Genomic DNA, 5,379 nt, shown 5'->3' with positions numbered 1-5,379 from the left:
AGATCTTTCCCATTTTCAGCAACTAGTACTACATCATCAGCATATAGCAGCGCAAAAATTTTCACACCGGAGCCTGGCCCTATACACGAGCCGCCTTCCCCTCTTCTCCTCAGTTCTAGTTCCAGTTCGTTGATATATATGTTAAATAGTATAGGACTTAATGGACAGCCCTGCATAACACTTATTCCAGTTTTAAATTGATCTATTAGTCCTTCGTTAGTTATCACCTTATTCCAGGTGGTTTTGTATATTTCCTTTGTCATTTCCAAAAATCTTCCTTTAATCCCCATATTCTTCATCTTATCCTATATTTCCCCTCTATTTACTTTATCGAAAGCCTTTTTAAAGTCAATAAAGGCAGCATATACTTTCCCTCCTTTATTTTTTAATCTATTGCCCACCACTGTATTCAGCACGAACACCTGATCCATCGCCCCTCTGTCAGGTCTGAAGCTTCCCTGCGCTTCTGTTAATTTATTCTCTTTTTCTAGCTAGTGGCTTAATCTTTTAGCCATCACAGATACTGGGATTTTATAGCCAGTGTCCAGCAGAGAGATCCCCCTGTAGTTGTTTCTTGCTCCTTCGTCGCCTTTCTTGTGTACCGGAAAGATTGTAGATGTACGCCATCCTTCAATTGATTTTTCCTCTTGCCACAAGTCTTTAATGATCCATATGAGCTCCTTCTGCGCCTTTTTCAGGTAAGTGTTTTAGGAATTCCGCCTGGATACCATCTTCTCCTGCAGCTTTATTCGCCTTCATCAATTGCAAGGATTTTTCAACTTCTTCTTTACTTATCGGTGCGTTCAAACTCCCTTGTAGCCCTACTTCTTCCGCTCCTTCGTAAACTACTGACTCTATTAGGCGGACCAGATCCGATGCTGGTTGGGGTCATCTTCGGATATTGTGGGCTGTATTTCTTCTTCCATTCCTTCTAAGAGTTTTTTAAAGTGTGCTAGCCACTCTTTTTTCCCTATATTATAGCACGTCGCTTTCTTCTCTCTATTGAACCAATTCATTGCTTTCCATCACTCCAAAATATTAGAACTTCTAGCCACCTGTTCTTGCTTTTCATCTAGCCATTTTTCGATTAGGTTCAGCCTCCGTTGTACTAATTCCTTTTTACATTTCAGGTACTCCAGCTTGTTGTTCCAGTCTCTGTGTTTCCTAAATTTGTGTAGCAGTTTAAACAATTTTCTTCTCATAATACTATATTTACCTGTGTCTCAGCTTTCTTCCCGGATGTGGCCGGTGCCTTCTTTTGCTAACATGCCCGTTACTTCGGCGGCTTTGTTGATTGCCTCGGTTAAATCATCCCATCTCTGTTCCGGGTCCTGATTTAATTCACTCCGGTCATGCCACAGTCGCAGCCACTCTTCCCTAAATTGTTCTGCCTTGTTTTCCCTCCATTTTAGCTTCCGCGAGCCTTTTCTGCTTTTTATTTTTCCCTCATTTCTATATCCCCATCTTAATCTGTAGAAGACCGGGAAGTGGTCCGAGCCTTCTTGCGCCGCTACACGTAAGTCAATGAACCAGTCAGGGACGGCTTTTATCTCCCCCATTTTCACGACGATCAGGTCCAACAACCCACCAAGCCCGCCACCATAGCCTAGACAGGTTATTCTTCCATCTTCTAAGCCGTCATCCACCAATCCCTGTTCTGCTCCTATTTTTGCGTTAAGGTCGCCAGCCACAATCACTTTCGTAGTAGATCCCTCTAATTTTTTCCAGTCTGTCTCCTAACTTCTCTAGAAAGTATTTTAGTTTTTATGGTTTATTATTATATCCTCTGATGATGACGTAGTTATCCTCGCTATTATTTCTAGTTATTTTCAGTATGAGCCCATACCCCCACTCCTGCACTTTCCAAGTCGCCTTTAGATTCCTTTTTATACCCATTAGCTGGCCGCCGACCCCTATGCCTTTTTTATGTTCTTTGGTGGCTGCTTTGGCATACCAAGTGATATCTTTGTCTAAACTATCTATTGACTATGCCATTCTCATTTCTTCTAAGAACGTTTCTTGAAATACGACAACTTCAGCCCCTTTCCATAGGCTGCGGTTCTTCCACACGTTCGCCATACACTCAACATCCCATTGCACTACGCACAGTTCACCAGCTGTCTGTTCTTCCTCGCCTTCCGTCCCGAAATCAGATTGCTTCCCGCCTCTCTACGTACTTTTTTAAGCTTAATTCTCCTTCAAGTTCTTCCCAGACTAGACACGTGTTATCGATCCACATTCTCTAATGGCCTACTTTTGCTATTTTGTGTTTTGCCCTCCAAGCCTGCTGTTCTCTTTCTAACCCTGCCTCGATTAGCTCCAACCTTCTCCTCATTAGTTTTAACTTGTGATCCAACTCTTCTATTCTAATGAGCCACCCTATTTCTGAATTTAATCTTTCCATTTTTGCTACCCTGATTTTTAGCTGTAGGGTACTCCACACCCACTTCTCTAATTCCACTCTCTTTTCTCGCGACAGCAGCGTTAGCCCTTTTAATACAATGTTCTTTTTCTTCTCGCGTCTCCCTTTCAGTTCGGCTTCCCAGTCGGCCTGGTTCAGCTTTACAGTTGTTGGATTGGTCATTAACACATCCGAGGGCCCCCCGCTCCCCTCAGGGACCTCCACCCCTCCTGTCGCATCCGCGACATGTGCTAGGGTCATCCCCTTAGTCGACGAAAAGCCCCCGGAGGCAGTTGTCATCCTATCCAGCCCACCTTGACCAAGACTATTTACTTCGTTTCTATTTATCCCACTAGGTTGTATTTCCTTTCTAAGATTATCTAATGCTATGCCTTTCCACTTACCACACTTATCATTTTCTTTCTCAAGGTCTACTAAATTATTACCTACGCTTACCTGCAAATTCGCCACACATTCCTTTAGCCTACTGTTCTCCAGTCTCCATTCCTCGTTCTCTCTTCTTAAGTTTTCGATTTCTTGGTTTGTCTAATTTTCTTTTAGGATTCTATCGCACGCTTGGTATGCAATTCCCCTATATTCTGTATTTTTTAGTTCCCTTCTTATCATGATTTCAAAATCTGCCATTCTGGTATCCCATTTTTCGTCTTCTTTTTCCTCCCATTTTCTTAGCCAATCCGGGCCTAAATCTGTCGCTATCGTCTCGCCACCAGTTCCATTGACCTTTGACAGTTCCCTTGAAGCAACACCCTTGAACACTTCGCCATAAATGCCGCCGCAATCCAGTACATCACTCGCCATTTCGCCATTTTCCCGCCCTTCCGCTTGATTCCCTGCACTTTTATTCTCGCTCAGCCCTTTCTTCGTCTCCTCTGCATTAATTGCCGTCTCCCCACTTTTTACTGGCGATCCCGAGAGCCTCTATCTCGCTCTGATGTGTGTGTCGCTGTCAAAATGAAGCTCCTCGGCGACTACGTGCTCGATGCTAGAATCCAGGTCAGGTGCTGCTGCCTCTCTAGCAGCCGGCGAATCTGTTTCCTCGCGCTTGTCCAGCGTGTTTATTGTAATTTTTTTTGTCTCGGATGGTACATTTTTAAACATCTCCCAACAATGCCTTTGCGTCGTCAGTTCCACTCTCTGTTGGGCGTTCTCTCAATGTATCCCTCTTTAACGATTCGCCATAATAGCTGCCGACCCCTGACACATCACTCCCCATTTCGCTTCTTTCTGGCTCTTCCGTTTGGTTCACTGCATTTTTGTTCCCACTCAGCGCTTTCTTCGTCTCCTCTACCATAATTGCCTTACCCCTACGTTCTACTGGCGATATTGAAAGCCTCCATCTCGCTTTGAAAATGACTGCATCCTTGTCAAGATGCCGCTCCTCGGCACCTGAGTGCTCGAAGACTGAGTCCGGGTATGCTGTTGCTGGTTGTTTAACAACTAATGGGCCAGTTCCCCCGCATCTGTCAAGCGTGTTCGCAGGCTGGGTCGACTCCCATGGACACGTGTGATCACATATACTTTTGTTGTTATCCACCTGCTTGTAGATGGCTCTACTGTAGGGGCATAAATGGGGGTAATATTTTCTTAAAGTATCTTGACGCCGCCATTCTACTGTTCGTTGAGGTTATGGTTTCGTCAGCAAACTTCAAATTTTGCTAAGTTCAAAAAAGTTGTGTCTCGCCGTATGAAGTAAAATCAGTGAAATCAGGACATTGAAAAATAAACAAAGTTAAAGTAAATTAGAAGGTTTGTGCTGTGCCAGGATGTCCCTGATTTCACTTCTCTATTATACTGCGAATAAATAAAATGTTGAAAAAAGGTTACATTTCATGTGTTATGTAATTCTTCATTTATTGGAGAATTATTTCAAAATTGTACAAATTTATGCCAAAAAAATGGTACAGGAAACAGTATTTACACATTTTTCGTCTTAAATTTGTGTAATTTGGAATTAACTCGTTTATTTTCTCTAATTTTAATTCATGCAACACATTCAAATAATATACACATTTACGTGCACGAACACATGGACACGCTTTAGTTTGCCACCTCCTTGTAGATTGCGTTAGTGTCGCTATAAGTGGTCCAACGCGCCCATGGGAGTCGACCCAGCCTGCGTGTTCGTCATAGCTGTTTTGTTTCGAATCGTACATTTGGCAACATCGCCCGGCACTGTGTCCTTGCGTGGTCTACCCCTGCCTTTTTTCGGCCGTTCTCGACGGGTTATTAGCGTTCCCTTCTTTATGAACACTGTTGCCGCTAGATGTCTCCGATATCGCCTTCTTGTAATGACCGGATGTAATTCGCTTTCCTGCGGCTATGAACAGCACCATCGGTGACGCAAAATGCGCGGTTTGTTTCGAAATCATGAGAATCAAAAGTGAAATACATTTCACTCAGGAAATGTAATATAAACCGAGATAAAAGATTGGCCAGCAACAGTCGGGTAAATCGACATGAAAAATATAACTTTACTGAGAAAAGGCATTCTTTATGTAAATAGATTAAGAGAGACGGATGAAAGAATGTGAGCAAATGTATATTCAAGATTGAAATTATAGAGAGAAACTTACAATCATACCTTAATTAAGAGCAGACAGGGTTTCTGGGAAAAATCTGTAATGTAATACTTTTCGACAGCAGGACACATAATTTAGGTTTAATAACGAAACGCCGGCGTAGAATCAAACGGCTTAGGCGTTAATGTAAACTATCTCGACTGAGTGTCTCGGAACTGCTTGAATTTTGAGGGACCTCTTGGCACTCGATAATATCTCTGTTTATAAAATGTCACGTTCAAACTTCATCGCTCTCGATGGCTTTTCTTTGAAGAGCAGAGGTATTACGCAATCAACCATGCAGGAGTAGGGATGAGGGCTAAGGAATAATGTAAGAATGTATGGAAATGTGGGGGAAGTTGGAGGACCGCTGCGACGAATTCAAAGGGCAGATCATTT

Source organism: Belonocnema kinseyi, chromosome 8 (assembly GCF_010883055.1).
Source record: "Belonocnema kinseyi isolate 2016_QV_RU_SX_M_011 chromosome 8, B_treatae_v1, whole genome shotgun sequence".
In the NCBI taxonomy this organism is placed as follows: Eukaryota; Metazoa; Arthropoda; class Insecta; order Hymenoptera; family Cynipidae; genus Belonocnema; species Belonocnema kinseyi.
Note: the sequence above shows the minus strand (reverse complement) of the source record.